An 18,000-nucleotide genomic window follows, 5' to 3' on the forward strand; every position below is an offset into this window, starting at 1 on the left:
TATTCAGACAAAAATGAAAACTGACCAATAACCTATGAAATCCACATTAAATCCAGTTGAAGTACATGTGATGTGTGTGCTGTACTGAAATCTCAGAAATTCTGTGCCAGGGGTAAAAATGAAATTTAAGAGCATGAGCTTTCTGCATATAAGGGCTTTAATTTATTGAAGAAACTAAAGTGTCCATGTTGAGAGTCTCTTAATGTGGGAAAAATAAAATGAAAAATCTGAAAACTGTTTCCTACACAAACTACCTCTCCAGATTGCACTTTCCTTTTTTTTTAATGTTTCTTTGTTTTTGAGAGAAAGCATGAGTGGGGGAGGGGCAGAGATAGAAGGAAACACAGAATCTGAAGCAGACTCCAGGCTCTGAGCTGCCAGCACAGAGCCTGATGTAGGACTCAAACTCATGAGTTGTGAGATCATGACCTGAGCCAAAGTTGGATGGTTAACCAAATGAACCACCCAGGCACCCCTTTACTTTTCTTTGAGTCAAAACGTATTAGTCTGTTCATAAGCTTAACAAAGATTCTATGAATTTTCCTAATACAGATCCACATTCTATGTAAAAATTGTAAACTCTAAAAGAATTATTTCAAGTCTTCCATATTGGACTATAAATGAGCATATCGCTTTTCTTTCCCCATAGACTAGGATATTTATACAAGTATTCTTCCGAAGGAAAAAAATCATATGAAACTTACTTTATCACAGCCAAAATCAATGCACTGATATTTCTCTACAGTTACTGGACTTTGAATATTTTTGAACACTTTATTTAGAAGCCAAGAATTTGAGGATGTGCGTTGTCGTCCACACTTTGTCTGCATATTCTGAATATATCATACATGTTAAAAATACTGAAAACCATCATTAAAATTGAACTATTTTGACTTATAATATGCCCAGATACTAGTTTTAAATCTATCACATCAATTGGATCTGACCATATAACGTATATGAGTTGAAATATTTCAAAGATAGAGGAGTTAACTCTCATCTACCATGTAAAATATAACTGAATTTGTCCACATTTTTAGAAGATTGTCTTTAAGCCTGTTCTAGCCATCTATTGAGGCATAACAAACTACCTCAAACTTAATGCCTTAATATGACTAAAAACTTTTTTTTTGGTTCACACATCTGCAATTAGGGCAAAGCTCAGGGGGAAAGTTTATCCCTGCCCCATATGTCATCATCTGAAGAAGCTCAAAGTCTGGAAGCAACTTTCTAATTAGAGTCATCGAATGTACAGGTTGGCAGACTACAGTCCAGGGCCAAATCTGACCCACCAGCTATTTTTGTGAGTCAAGTTTTATTGGAGCATGGCTTTGCTCATTTGTTTATGTATTATTCTGGCTTTTTTGCACTATCACAGGAGAGCTGAGTATCTGTGGCAGAGACTATGTGGTCTACAATGTAGCTGGCCCTCACATTACTAGCTGGCCCTTTGCAGAAAAAACATGCAGTGACCTCTGAGATCAAAACTCCTTCACTTACATGTTTGGAAGTTGATGTTGGCTCTTCATTAGAAGGGCCCAACTTCAGCTTGGACTGTGGCCAAAACTCCTACACAATCTTCACCATGTAGCACTTTGGTTTACTCATAACATGGCAGCTGGCTTCCCAAAGTGAGCATCCCAAAAAGTAAGAAATGGAAAAAGTTAGTCTCTTAAACCCTGAAGAATAACGTAGTCTAGATTTAAAGGAAAGAGAATTCATACTCCCATCTCTTAAAAAGAAGACTATCAAAGAATTTAGGTTTTAAAATAACCCTAAACACATGACAAATCTCAGTGATATATATTCAAACATATATGGCATAGAAATTACTTACATATTGTTTAAATATTTACTAAACCCCTATAATGTAAAATCATCTTTATAAAAAACAGATATAATCCATGCTTAAAGGGTTATATACATTAGCATGAGTGAAAGGTGAATAATAACCATGTAAATGAAAAAAAAATGAACATAACAATTTTAAGAAACAATAAGTATTACAACAGAGAGTGAATGGAAGGGTTAAGAGGGGGACTACTTTTGGCCAGAGAGGGCCCTGTTCCTTGATGACATTCCAGCTGAACATAAATAGCTAACTCTAAAAAGATATGAGTGCTAAGGACAATAGGCAAAAAGAAAAGGCAAACATTACTTTTTAAAATAAGTGAAGGCTCAGGATATTCAAGGGGCAGGAAGAAGACAAGAGGACAAAAGCATAATGGGTAAGGGACCAAAAAAGAAACCTAGTCAAAGAAGTAGTTGGGCTCAGACCACATATCTCTTACAGATAATGTGGAATTTTGTTCTAAACCTAATGGGAAGTGCTTAGAATGTGATAGGGGAGTGGAATTCTTTGCTCTCACTTTAAAAACTTACTCTAGAGGCGCCTGGGTGGCGCAGTCGGTTAAGCGTCCGACTTCAGCCAGGTCACGATCTCGCGGTCCGTGAGTTCGAGCCCCGCGTCGGGCTCTGGGCTGATGGCTCAGAGCCTGGAGCCTGTTTCCGATTCTGTGTCTCCCTCTCTCTCTCTGCCCCTCCCCCGTTCATGCTCTGTCTCTCTCTGTCCCAAAAATAAATAAACGTTGAAAAAAAAATTTTTTTTAAAATAAAAACTTACTCTAGCTGTTATAGAGAAAGGATTATTAATTAGAGTGGAGGCGATAAAGAGAGCATTGAGCCAAAGTGGGGATGAACATGGTAACCAGGTAAAAGAAAGGCCAATTGGTATAGTCAAGGTAAGAGACAATAGTGACTCCAACTGGTGTGCCAGCAGATGAGATGACATCAAACTGAATTAAAAAGAATTCTGAAAATACAGCTAGCAAGACTTAATGTGGGGTGTGTGGAGAAACAACTTGAACTGTATAGTGAGTTACTTTTGAAACTCAAGTTTGCTAAGCTATGGCCTATCCTGGAATGGAAAACTACTCATTTAGTAATTGGAACTCAGCTTCTACCAGAAAGGAGTTTCCTTCCCTAGCAGTCTAAATCTAACAAAGCTGAAGTTAGTAATAGCCTTAGAGATAGCATCTCTAATAGCCCAGGTGCGAGGAAGGCTTGCTTTATGTGTAAGTGACATAGATTTTGCCCCATATTGTATGATTTCAGAGGGACTAAAAAAATGATCTTTTGGGAATTATTTAATCTCTTCTACATGTATTCTCATCACATAAATTTTTCAGAGAAGGAATCTAAAGTTAGAATTTACAACCCAATTGAGCTTCTTAGAAAACTCCTTGCTCAGTGGGCATCTGAACCCAGACTGGGTGGTGTCTGAACTTTGACTTTTATTTCTCACAAATAAGGCTATTCCCATGCTTGACTCTACAAATGTAAAATGGAAGGACTCAGGGTATCTTCCCCTAGACCACGGCCCCAGTGCATCTGCCTGTAGCATTATTGCATTGTGTGCCTCTCAGGGAGATGAGGGGATAGGGGATTGTGTTAACCTTTGCTTTTAAATATCTCTATTGAAGCATATTCTTTAGGCCATATCACATGATACTAACCTCATCACAGAAAACAATGAAAAGGGAGCTATCAAGGGACTCCTTGGTTTTTTTATTTGAGACAAATGGTCCCATTTACTGAGATGGAGAAGAAAAAGAGCAGTAGGGGTTTTTTTGTTTTAATTTTTTAATGTGTATTTATTTTTGAGAGGGAGATAGAGAGACAGAGCTTGAGCAGGGGAGGGGCAGAGAGAGGAAGACACAGAATCCGAAGCAGGCTCCAGAGTCTGAGCTGTTAGTACAGAGCCCAACCTGGGCCTTGAACTCACAAACCGTGACATCATGACCTGAGTTGAAGTCGAATGCTTAACTGACTGAGACACCCAGGTGCTCCAAGAGCAGTAGGTTTTACGTCTGTCCGTGGAAGGAGGAAGTAAAGTGAGAATTAAGAATTCCATTCGACCATACCAAAGTTTAGCTATAACACATTACAGTCACAGTTGGCAAGTACAGAGCTATACTGAATCACAGAAACTCTGAAGAGGACTAGAAAAGAAACAAAGGTAAGTTGAATCTGATCACAAACATACCATCAGTGATCAAATATCCTCCATGAGGTGTAATGAGAATGAGAGTTGTGGAAGAGGCAGGTAGCTCACCCTAGACTCCAGAGCCTCTGATGGTCTATGGTCCCTAGGAGCTCCTCCTGCTTGATAGAGAGAAAAGCACACTTCCTGCCCAGAGCTTTGGAAAATGGTAGCCTCAGAAAGAAATAAAATTAAAAACAAAAGTTTTGAGAGATTGAAAATATTTTTTAACTGCATTCTGCCCCGGAAGCTAGGTTTGTTTAAAAACCAATATATAGAAAATGTTTACAAACTTCCCACCCAATCTGGTCACCAGTAGACTAAGTATAGGACTCAGTCTAAGGAAAAATGTAGAAAACTCAAGAGCAGAAGCCACTTGTTATCATCTCATTGTTTTGTTTGTTTGTTTGTTTGTCTTTCAATCTGGGAGAAAAGCTGGGAAGGGAAGACAGAAGGAAGAAAATCCCAAAAGCTAGTTATCTCCAGCAGTGAATTCAAACTCACCAAAAGGCAAGACCAACAAAGAACGGAAGAATCTTTATGCTAATAAAAGTTGAGCAGGGGATATAAGAAAAAGTACATGATAGCCCACATTGTGGGTCCCCCCTATCCACTATGGGTTAATAATCCTTGCACAAATCCTTAGGTTTTGTGTGTTTTCCCTGTTTATTCAGGAAGAGAGTGGGAGAAGGTCCTGCAGAGTAGCAGCTGGGGATGTGCATGCAAGCTGACATTCTGGGCGGTCTCTGAATTCCTCAGTTAAGAGTGTACTCTCACCTTGAAGTAGGAGAATCGTACAAGGCCAAAGATAACTCCCGTGGAATAATACACACTCAGCTATGAGCTATAATCTTCAACGTGTTGTATGGTTTAAATGAGCTAATGCATAATCAAGTGCTTGGAACATGTCCAGGCACATAGTAAATATTCAAGAGCTATCAGTTAACAGTATTGTTTCTATTTTAGAGTTGCTGATTTCCTTGACTTCAATTATGTTTTTTCTTACTTTTATTTCTTCACGATGACACAGGCATTTACAGCTTCAAATCTGATGTCCTAGCCTGTGAGAAGTGACACTCTGCTAGAAATTATTTTAGAGCTGGTAAAAACAAGCCCTCACAGTAGAAAGCAAATGTCTGAAGACAGGAATGTGTACTAGAAAAGACAGTGTACACATGTCTAAATTCAGCTTCTCCTCATCTCACTAAATGTGGACACAAGTGCTGAAATAATACATTCAGATGCTTCCCCCTGAATGCACTGTAACAACATTTCAAACATTTTCAAAAATACTCTTTTTCTGCTTCAAGAAAGAGCTCCAAATTTTGATGATGAACAGAGATGCCCATTTGCTTGCTTGGATTTTCATCTTCACATTTGCTGAAACCTAGGTAAATGAGATTTAAGAAGACACAATACAAATAGCCTTGCACAAAAGATTTCAAATCAAATGCCTCTGGTTCTATTTCCAGCTGTCTACATGTACCTTTTTATAGTTGTCAACTTCACTATTCCTTTTAGAAAAAGGAAGGGAGTCCAGCTGCCCTGATTCATAGTTCCTCAGGCTTCACCCCAGGAATTTCTCTGCTCTGGCCAAGACTGAAAATGACTTGAGGGCCTTATGCCAGTAGCCTGTTAGTGAGCATAAATGATAACCCTAGAGATATCATCTTCAATGGTCCAGGTGCCAGGAGGGTTTGCTTTATGTATAAGTGACATAGATGTTGGCCCATATTGTATGATTTCAAAGGAATTAAAAATGACCTTTTGGGATTTCCTGAATCTCTTCTGCATATTTTCTGATCACAGAAATTTTTCATAGAAGGAATAAAAACTCAGAGACAATAACTAAAGAATCGGGGTTGGAAACAAGCATGTCTACTTAAATTCACATTCTGGTCATTTTACATATAGGGGTCATATAATGACTTGTGTATATAACAGATTATATACCATACAATGGAACCTCTCCCTAATAACATGTATTGCCGTGGGAGGGGGAAAACACAAGGTTCCCACATCTCTGGGCTGGAGAAAACGTGGGGGAAGAAAGCAAATATCACATTGGGAAATAAGGAAAGGATGGGACAGAGGGGAGGCTGAAGACAGGCATAAAGAGGGGAAATTAGGAGCATGGAAAACAGATTCGGCCTTTGTGAGATGATAGGAAGGACTTGTCAGTCTTTGACCCGTTCCTGATAAAGAGCTCCTGAAACCCTTGCAATTTCTTGTGATAAGAGCACTAGGAGCATCTTTGGTTCTAATATTTGATACTTGGTCCTTGACCCCAGGTTCCTGATAAAGAGCTCCTGAAATCCTTGCAATTTCCGGGGTGATAGGAATGTCTTTTGTTCTAATGAGTTGACTCTGGATGGGCTCCCAGATGGCTCCTGGATGAGGAATGGTCACTGGAAAGACTAAACCATGCTTAGAAGCTTAGAATTTTCATCCACCTCCCCCCTTCTCTGGAGAAGGGAGAAGAGCTGAAAATGGAGTTAGTGATCATCATGCCTGTGTAATGAAGCTTCCATAAAATCCTCAACAGATAGGCTTTGGGAAGCTTCCAGGTTGGCAAACACATCCATACTGAGAAGGTGATGTACCCAACTCCCTTAGAGACAGAAGTTCTTGCTCTCAGGACCCTCCCAGACCTCTACCTATGTATCCTCTCCTCTGGCTGCTCATCTACATATGCATCCTTTATAACATCCTTTAATAAACTGGTAATTTTAAGTGTTTCCTTAAGCTCTGTGAGCCGCCCTATCTAGCAAATTCATAAAACCCAAGTGGGGAGTCATGGGAACCTTCAATTTGTTACCAAGCCGGACAGCAGTAGTGACTAGCTTGGGGAACTATTCCTTATGATTGGCATCTGAAATGGGGAAGGTCTCATGGAACTAAGCCTTTAGTTGTGGGATCTGATGCTATCTCCATGGAGATACCATCTCAGTGTCAGAACTGAGTTAAATCATAGGATATCTAGCTGGTGTTGTAGAGAACTGCTTGGTGTTGGACCACACATTTGGTGACCAGAAGTGTCAGAAGTGTTCTGTGAAAGTAGTAAAGAGTAAAAGCTTGGATGAAATGGCCCATAGAATCAGAGCTGAGAGTTGCAATTTGGGAAGTCATTGCACTCTCACTAACAGGTCAGGTATACATGTTTTCCACAGAACAGATGTGGAATGAAAGAAAGAACAATGGAACCAGCACTGAGTCTTATAAAAGGGACTTTTTCTAAGATGGCAATGGGACTCCTTCTGAGAAAGTCTGAATGAGAATGAACTTTCAAGAAATCAAGGGCAAAGAGAGAGGGCATAATCTCTTCTTTAAAAAAAAACCAGCAAGTAAAGAAACCTCAGTGTCTGGTGTCTCTGAAAACCCCACAGCAATGCCCATGAGTGAAAGAGCATAAAACATCCACTGTGGTTGACATAATCAAATCTATGGCATTCGTTTGGAACTTAACAACCCCTTAACCTTTCCTTTTTTCCTTAGGCACCTTTCTATATAGACTTCTAAAACCTAGGTTGCAAGATGGCATTCCACGGTAGGGTAAAATGCACAGCCCTTTACCCGCTGCAAAAGTTCTGCTGCTGATGGCTGGCCCAAGTTGGTGGAGAGGAGGAATGTTGACTGAAGTTCTGAATATTAATTACATGGTACTGGACATAATGATTATTGATCAAGGGTGAAAGGGGCTTGGGGGCAATATGCTGTCTGAAAGTGATCACTGGATCTGTCCTAGATTTCACCCAAGTGATCAGACACAACTAACCCAACAGTAAAGATATTAAGTGGATGTTATCAGGAAAGAGCAACACTGCTTACTCTCCCACTCTAAAACTCTGATTTTTTAACATAACAGCAACAACTACTTTGGTCTCAGGCTTTGATGCTGACAATTCATTGCTACTCTTTTTCTCTAAGCAGTTAATGGAAGCCCACTTAAGGACAGACTAGACCTCTGTGGTCACATGCTGTGGGTCACATGATGCAGTTCTCAGAGAGAAAAGAAGACATAGGTAATAACCCTGTGCATCATCTTGTTGGGGTTGAGTAATATATGGAAAGAGAAATGCCCTCTTCAAGGCAAGGAAAAAGAAGCAGAGGGAAAAGGGATGGAAGGACTCATTCTAGGGGTATCATGGTGAAAATACACATTATGAAAGGCACTGTGGAGATTAAATGTGTATCACACTATACCCTTTGAATTAATAAGGACATTTTTGTACCAGCTTTGGTTCCAGTGTTTACCACATTTCATCTATTGCAGCCAGCTGCACAGTTAGAAGACTAAAAAAGGTTTAATTTCAGACATTTGCGAAAGAGCGTACTAGAGTATTTGCAATAAATAGGTAGTTTGACATAAAACTCAAATTCCCTTGAGGCACCTGGGTGGCTCAGTTGTTTAGGCAGCCGACTCTTGATTTTGGCTCAGGTCATGATCTCACAATTCGTGAGTTTGAGCCCTGCGTTGTGCTCTGCACTGAGAGTGTGGAGCCTGCTTGGGATTCTCTTCCTCCCTCTCTCTCCGCCCCTCCCATTCTCTCTCTGTCTCTCAAAAATAAAAAAAATAGAAAAAAAAATAATAAAAAACTCAAATCCCCATGCATCTCAGGACAGTGCTTTTAAAGAACAGAAATAGCCCAGAGGATGCTTTCTCTTCTCCCAAGTTTTGAAATTATAAAACTTTTAGGTCTGGAAAAACATTTCCTAAACATTTCAGACTATGAGTGTGAGTCCATTATGTCTTCTCCAAGCCACATAGGCTAATCTTGTCATGAGGCTTCTGCTCACTTGTTTTTGTGTTCAACCTGACAACCATGAACTGGCTGAAACTCGAGTCCCATATTTACCTGCTGTACTTGCCCAGCTTCTTGTCAATCTGTACTCCTACCCGGGCCACCACTGCCATCCAGCCTTCCTGCTCCCATTTTGCCTCAACAGCCTACTACCTACTAATTACAGAAGCCACTCATAGGACAGCATGAGTCAGAAGCTTCATCTCTAGCCACAGCTTCTGTCCTGGCCATCTATACCTGTGAATAGAAGAACTGCATGCTTATGGCTGCAGGGTCTCTTAGATTTGTACAAGTCTACCATACAGATGAATTGAAAAAGTTCAATCCTATCTGATTTCTAGAGGGATACAACCTAATCACATTTTTCCTGAACCAATTATCTTTTCACTAAGGCAGGAATCGGATTCTTTGCCAGTGGGCTTAACATTTTCTGCCAAAAAGTATTTTTTTTTCTCATTCCACATAAATCCTAAAAGCAAACCTTGATTTTTCTTTGCAGACTCAGATTCATTGATCATGTGACATCGTCTATCACTGGCAGTGCTATTATAAACAATGACTGACATGAAACGAATCACTCGATCTGATAGGTGCTAGTTGAGTGAGGTGATAATTCACCTTTGTTGGACCCCTGAATTTCCATTGCTTTAAGTGAGATATGTTATACACTTTATCTAAGCAGAAACACAGCCATATAGGCAATTTGTGGGTTTTGTTGATGTTTTGAAACAGCACTGGCACTTTTCAAGACTTAATCGGAAAAACCGAAAGCTCTTGTTTTAATCAGATGGGAATTCATTTCCCCTCATTGGCACAAAACATAGTTGATGTATCTTTAAATAAAAGTTGGTGATTTCCTTTCACTTCCTATTTCTACTTGTAAATATAGATTCAATCAGATTATTACCATGACAAATTTGAATCTACGCTAATGTCTTCACCTGGCAAATATCCTTTACCAAGAAAACTTGGCTAATATCACTCATTTCACTATCACACCTTGTTCTAACACATGTAGGTTGCATATGGATAAATTCTTGTTCTCAATCATTTTTTAATGAATCTTTCTAGTTTTACTGATAAATAATTGACATGCAACACTATGTAAGTTTAGGGTATATAGCATAACGACTTTATTTATATATATTATGAAATGATTACCAGAAGAAGTTAAATCCATTATCTCATATAGACACACACAAAAAAGAAAAAGAATGTTTTTTTCTTACAATGAGAATTCTTAGGATCTAATCTCTTAATAACTTTCAAATGCACCATGCAGAAGTGTTAACTATGGTTATCACATCATACATTAAAACCCCAGTACTTGTTTATTTTATAGTTAGAAGTTTGTACTTTTTGACCACTTTTATCCAACTCATCCAACAGTTTCTTAAGGCATAAAAAATATTAGTACACACTTTGGGTCAAATGCAGATATGAATACACATATAGGATGACATTTTGGTTTCATAACCTTTATTCCATCTATAAACCTCAAGACACTGTGGGCAATGAGTTTTAAACAAGTTAAACAATAGTCAAATGTTCATTTGGATACTTTTTTTTTCCTTACAAATCTTCACTAGATTATTTCCTAAAGAGCAGTGGATGAAGACTTTTCCATTCCATTTAGATGTTACCCAGTGATAATTTCTGTGGCTTGTATGAAACTTAAGACCAGTCCATGCATTGGATCAGACTGACGATGGTCAAAGGCAACAAAAAAGTTGACCAGAAAGTGTGTTTTCCACAGGTGAGCCATGAGAAGGGTGTGTGCATGTGCAGCCTCAGCCACAGTGTTGGCTGTCACGTTGGTGCAGTGCCTGATCCCGCAGAGGATGTGACTTGAAAAGCCACAGTAAGTGGCCCAGACCTAAAATGAATCTTTGACCTATTAGTCACAGTCTAAAAAACCCACTCTTTTGGGAATAGTTCACTTAAATTAACCCCTATGATTTTTTAATAGCCCCTCTTAAAAATGCAAATTTCTCTGGCAGCGATAAAACCTCATGTCACTGACACTTCAGAAAAAATGAGTTTATCTAACACTGCTTGTCCTGACAGGGGAAACATGGAGGCGGCAGTAGGTCACTAGCTGTCACAGGAGCATAAGTAGACTAGACAATGAAAAGCAGTACAAAAGCTGAAGATAAACTTTGCTAGCTTCACAGTTTTTCCCAAGATGGTCCTATTCAGCTGAATACGTCTCTGAGGAAAGATCACAAACTGCAACTTGTCTCAGCCTATTTTTCTTTCATAAAACTATGTTCCGTCTTGACTTCTGGGCAAGTCTATCCATGATTCTGAAACCCTAGTTTGTCTTAAGTGTACCCCAAGCTTTGGGTCAGAGCAAATGGATGTGAATACCAACTTTGCCACCTGAAGACAGTATGATTTTGAACAAATTCTTCAGCCTTCCCGAACTCCAATTTCCTCAGGGATACTAATATCAACCTCTCTGGGTGGTTGTGAGGATTAAATAAAATGATGCCTATAAAGGGCTTAGCAGAGAGCCTAGAGAAGCTACTGGGAACAGAAGTAGCTACTAGATTTATCAGGGTCATGGATGGAGTGGGGAACAGGACAATGCAAGTGGTCAGGACAGTGGCCGGTAAAATAAAGAAGAGAAAGAGGTTGAACAGACCCTTGAAAGAGGAGCAAAGATGTAAATCAGTCTTATTCATGGTGTTTGTCTTGTCTTAGGATCAATCACGGTACTGAAAATACTCTGCCTGTCTTCCCACATCCAAGAGCATCCCTGAAATTTCTTAATGGCAGACAACATTAAAGAGGCTGACCCCAACATGCCATGCAAGCTAATGGACCAACTGGAACATTCTGCTATTGAAATAACTGTATGTGGTGTTTTCCGCCCCACCCTCTTCTTTTCATCATGGAGATAATTGCTTTGGAATAATCTATCCGCAGTCCCTATCCCTCACATCACTACCACAAGTACCACAAGCCCAAACACCACTTCCAATTACTTTTTAATGTAATTTAACCAAAAAATGAGGACTGAAGTAATTAGAAAACACATAAGAACATCACAACAAAATAAAGGCCTCACACATTTGATTAATAAAAAATTAATTCATCCAAATTATAAGGAATCCAGACATAAAATCATGGTTAATTTATATTTGCGTGGACTTGGAAATCTATGGACAGATTCTGCTTTAAACAAATATGCAATTAGAAATTTCAGTTAAGCCACAGCATGATGAATTTTAATAATGTTCTAATTTATATATCTCTGTGTTTTTTCATGTGGATACAAATGAAAAATATTAATAATTTTCACCAAGATATGTTTTTAAAAAGATGGGTCATTCTAAGAATCAATGTCCTAAGGACAATTTTGAGATAGAAATATTTAAGCAGTAAATTACGTAGATGGCGCAAAAGTGGTGGTGTCTGTTTCTGATGACCATGATGTATAATACCAGACCAACAGCTTGTTGCTGAGGGTGGTCAGGAGCTTAGGGACCCAGGAAGTTTCTATTTCACAGAGAGATTGACATGATAATCATATATAAATTGACACTAATTGAAGTAATGATTATCTTTTCATTTGGTTTTGCAGTAGCTTATTTTCCTTCTTCCTGTCTCTACCTATTTAATTCCATCTTCATACCATGATCACACTAATTTTCCAATAATGCATCTCCAACAAGTTTATTTCCTGTTCAAAAAACTTTGAGTGTCACCTATATAAGATTGCTTCAATCTGCCTGCCTTGTCCCAAATACACAAATACACTCAGCTGTCAAGAGCATTTAAATGACTCATTCTTCTTCATTGGCACCCCACCCCCATTCTAGGATACTCTCTGTAGCTCGTACTTCCACTGAGTAAAGTTGAACGGAAAGACAGTACAAAAAAGTAATTACTAGTGTAGTTCCTGGTGTTAGACACCCTTGAGATCACACAGTGGTTCTACCTGATTATTTTCTTTCCATCCTGGAGACAAAGTTACAAAAAAAGACTTTATCACTTCTTACAAACATAAACTTGGACAAGTGGTAACCTCTGTATCTATGCATTCGAAATAATAACTTCTACTATTTATATGATTGCAGGGAGGATAAGTGAGCTATTTCATGCAAAGCTCTTGGTATAATGCCTGGCACATGGTAAGTTTTCTACTGATGTCAACCTTTGGTAATTCTATTTTTACTCTATGTTTTTATTTTTTTGATTTTTTTTTTATTTTTGAGAGAGAGAGAGAGAGAGAGAGCATGAGTGGGGTTGAGGAAGAGAGAGAGGGAGACAGAATCTGAAGTAGGCTCTAGGCTCTGAGCTGTCAGCACAGAGCCCGATGAGACCACGAGATCATGACCTGAGCTGAAGTCAGACGCTTAACCAACTGAGCCACCCAGGCATCCCTTTACTCTAATTATTTATTTTGAAGCCCTCCTCCCCCACCTAAATCTTCACTCACAACAGTTAACTTACTCTTCCTCAAAGTGGTATGTGAACCTGTATCATGAGAGGTAGACAAAGAAGCATGGTTGTCAGATTGAAGAGTTTGAACATTTTATTTTATTGGGAGTAATTGAGTTTTCTGGTAAAAAAGGGCCATAAACAGGGCCATAATCTGTAATGTTTAAAGACAATATTTAAAGCAGTGTATAAGGTATAGGAGAACAAAAAGAGATGAAATGAAGGCACACCAGTTAAGAGGTCAATAGAAAATTGCAGTAAAATATAATTTATATCTGGCAGTGACAGAAGACATTGAAGAAGGATATAAAATATAGAAGTGAGGCAGAAAGAATAATATAATTCCTATGTTCCAAACTTGAATAAAAACAAAATATCAGAGGATAAGGTGATGGGTGTGTACTTCATTGGGTTAAACTTCAGGAACCTCAGATTATCTATAATGGAGATGTGAAGCCAGCAATTGGAAACAGCATTCTACATCAGAAGAAATAAATCAGTGCCAAAAACAAAATGTCACATGTATATATTGTTTGAAGCCATAGAATTGAAAAAAGTTGCTGAAAACACTATAGTGTTCTGCTGAGGTAATCCAAGGCACTAGTTAAGAGGATCCAGTGTCTCAGTCAGAGAGACTGTAAAAACAAGCAGAAAATCAAAGTGTATGAAGACATGAGAAAAGAGATTTTACAAGAACGTGTGGCAGAAACTTGGACCTCAATGTCTAAACCAGTGTTTCTTCTTTGTGGGCCCACATTTCCTCTCCCTGCCTCACAGTTTAATGTAGCCATGAAACTGGATTCTAGATAATGGAATTTGAGCCAATTGGTATACACAACTTCCACACCTGAGGCATAAAACCTGCCACTTGTGTTTCTCTAGGTTTGCGCAACTGAATGACAAGTCTGAGAGCAATCTAGACAACTTGTTGAAGATGATGAAGTGTTGAAGACAACAGAGCTACTCTCAAACTGGGACCCAGAATGAAAGTGTGGAGCTGATCACACCAGTCCCAGACCCCCACCTGGATGCCCATGGGTCCACAAAAGCCCACTAAATACTTCTATTTAGCTGCACTTGTAGTTGTACGGTTTCTTAGTCACAGCAGTGAACCTTCCATAAGTGATACTGAAAGGCCATTTACAAGTCCTGACTGAAGAAGATGAGGGCTGAGAGGCCTGGAGATTTAAGGTTCTTCAGGAAAGAGTTTCAAGAGAGTGAAGAGAAGAAACCTCTGTTTTTGCAAGTTCAAGAGTGATTGGGAAATGTAGAAATGGAAGCAATGAATGCAATTTTGGGGATGGGGAAAGATTCCTGCTAAATAAAAAGTAACAGATGGTACAAAATCCTGAGCAGAACACAGGGTGAGAAAGGCTTTGATAATTGGACGGTTTCAATTTGGGAATCCCTAGTCATCCCATAGATATTTCTGGAGTGGCTACCATGTGTCTGATGTTAGGAATACAGATATATTTGGGGAAAAGAAACACACAAATAATTATAGATTGTTAAGTTCTATGAGTGAAATGATCTGGTAAGTAATTTAAAGAGAACTAAGGGACTGTGGGGAAAATCATCTTTCGATTACCCACCATCCTATATCAACACTGCTGTTACTTTAAATTGATCAATTATGAAGGATGATGAGTGAAGCTGTAATCATTTCAGTGATTTGTCCAAAGTTATAACATTTTGGCCATCCATCCTGATACCTGGCATTATCATTATAGCAAATTTAATTTCAATTAGACCGTGTTTGAGCCCATATAGTTTCAGAAGATATAAAATGGTTAAAAATTTGTTTTGCAGTGTGTTCCTTAAGAGCATATCTTGATAGAACCTTGTTGAGATACTATTCCATTGAAACAAGTGGGTACCTTTATTTTAAGAATTTTGTTTTGATAGCATGTGCTAATATTATGTGCATGCACACACATGCATATATAATTTAAACATGAATATATATTAATATTTAATAGTTAATATTGATAACAGCATGTAACAACATTGGTTGGACTGTTATTTGGCATCCTTTATCTCGGTGAAAACTTAAAATGTGCAATAACAATAACTCATACATTGCCCTCAACATGTGAGTTTTAGAGAAAATTCTTTAGAAAGTCAGTTTTGCAATATATTTTTTACTTCATTTCCTGGAATTATAAGAGATAAATCACAACAAAGACAAAATAAGAAATAGATAATATTCCATATGTGATTGATTTACCTTTTATCTCTAGAAGCACTATTTTTCCTTTATGTGCTGTAAAGCTTTAGTCAAATGGCCAGGAATATAAACTGTTTATGGTTTTTTGGATTGGAATTACAGTTTCTTGACCTATCTTATTCAGGCTAGATCCTTGTCACAGCTTATGAATGAATAGAGAAAACTTCTGAAGATGTTTAGATTCTGATTTTCTTTTACACTGGAGCCTCAGAGAGCTTGAAAAGACATTCCTCTTCCAAACATAACTATGATTTCACAGATTATATTCATTTCCATAAAAGAATAGAGTACATTTCAAAGTAGCACTCTGATTTTCAATGGAATAAAATAATGAGTTATTTTGAGAATATCTCCAATTTTTAATATCATAAACTTTACTTCCTTACCAAGTCTTCCAAAGTAACATATAAAGAATTGAATATGTAAACAACCTCACCGGCTCTTTTCTTTTGCCTAAAAGAATCTTCTCCCGGGGCGCCTGGGTGGCGCAGTCGGTTAAGCATCCGACTTCAGCCAGGTCACGATCTCGCGGTCCGTGAGTTCAAGCCCCGCGCCGGGCTCTGGGCTGAATGCTCAGAGCCTGGAGCCTGTTTCCGATTCTGTGTCTCCCTCTCTCTCTGCCCCTTCCCCGTTCATGCTCTGTCTCTCTCTGTCCCAAAAAATAAATAAAAACCGTTGGAAAAAAAAATTAAAAAAAAAAAAAAAAAAAAAGAATCTTCTCCCTGGTTTGAAATAGTTAATTTGAAGAAAATAAATCATGCCATATTTATTTGCTTTTACTATATTTACTATGTTCACAAGTTCCTAAAATGTAATTTACTTTGCTATTTTGTTTGCTATAATTTCAACCTCCTCTAGTATTAATTGTACATATCACAAACTGACAGCTATAAGAACAAATAGACTTACACAAAGATTTTTTTCAAATCTCAGGCCAAAAAAATTGTCTTAATTCTCAATATATGTTGCCTTTTCTACCCTTAAGTATTCTCCTTTTATAAATGTTCCTTAGCTGTGATGACAAAAAATTAATTATGGAGTCATAAATTTGAATTAAATATTATGTTAATATTATACATTATGTTTTTACTAGTAGTACTTTAAATTATGTTGTGCCAATTCTTATTAATCAGACATATATATATATATATATATGACATGTATGTGTAATGCATATAATATGTAAAACACATAAGATACTAATAGCAGAAACATCAGTAAAACTAAGAAAGTTATGAAGATAGTTTGAAATCCCTCAATCAGCTAAAGCTCATGTAAGCTTTCCCTAGGCAAAACTAGAAGCCATTACACATAGAGCTCTAAAAACAGATTCAGAACTATCTTATTATAACCTCTATAATGTCAGAGCCAAGACTGAATTTGAAATGGGGGCTATCACACATGCTGAAATTTCTTTTCATCAAGTTTTCCCCATCCATTGGCCTATCCTCAGTGATGTTGATAAGCTGGAGTTAAAAAGTATTTCATTAACTGCTCAGTGACCGCATATTTAAAAATAAAATATTAGAAGCCTTTGAAATTCATGCCTAGATTGGATGACAACTGTAGTAGACTAGATCACTATTAAGAGAATACTTACTTCACCTATACATTCCACCTCCATACTCCTCTGCTTCTTGCTTCTTGCCTTAGGGATGGGCCATGAGACTTGTTTTAACAACAACAACAGCAACCACAAGTATATTATTATCTATCTATCTATCTATCTATCTATCCATACATACACACACACACACACATATATATATATATATATATATATATATACACATATATATTAGCAGGATTAAAATGACCTTGCATGTTTGAGCCTGTACCCTTGCATTTTTGCCATCTCTGTGAAAAGAATATAAGAATATGCCCCAGATGTTTTTTGGTCCCAGAATTTTGAAAGACATTTGAAACAGGTCTAAATCTATTCCATAACCCAATGCCAAGCAGTCAAGCCCAGCCTAGATCTGCTGAACCACGGCCAACCTGAAGACCTATGAGTGTGAAATAAATATTTTATTTTATATACCATTGAGATTTTGCAGTTGCTTATTCTGTAGCAATATAGCTATTTAATACAAGAACATTTGGAAAAAGGTGAGTGAGTCATAAATTTCAAAGGTGAAGGATGTAGGCAAAAGTTATTACTACCGATCTTCTAAGATCAGAAATTTTCTTTCAAGTTACCCATTACGAATGCTTTTGTTTCTCACGTGTCACTGCCTCTATGAAGAGGAGTAATGTTACATATGCTATCTCTAATCCTCACAAAAATGCTTCATATGAGATGGCACGACTTCCATTTTGTACAGGATCAAAAAAGTTAAAGGAGTTGCCCTTGTCCCCACAGGTGACACAACACAGAACAGCTGCCCTGAGTGATCAGAACTCAGGGGAAATGCATGTCAAGAAGTTACAAAGAGAGAGCCAAGTAATTTATGACCATGTGGAGAGAAGAACACTTCTGG

Source organism: Herpailurus yagouaroundi, unplaced genomic scaffold, assembly GCF_014898765.1.
Source record: "Herpailurus yagouaroundi ecotype Mexico unplaced genomic scaffold, PumYag 142, whole genome shotgun sequence".
NCBI classification, from domain to species: Eukaryota; Metazoa; Chordata; class Mammalia; order Carnivora; family Felidae; genus Herpailurus; species Herpailurus yagouaroundi.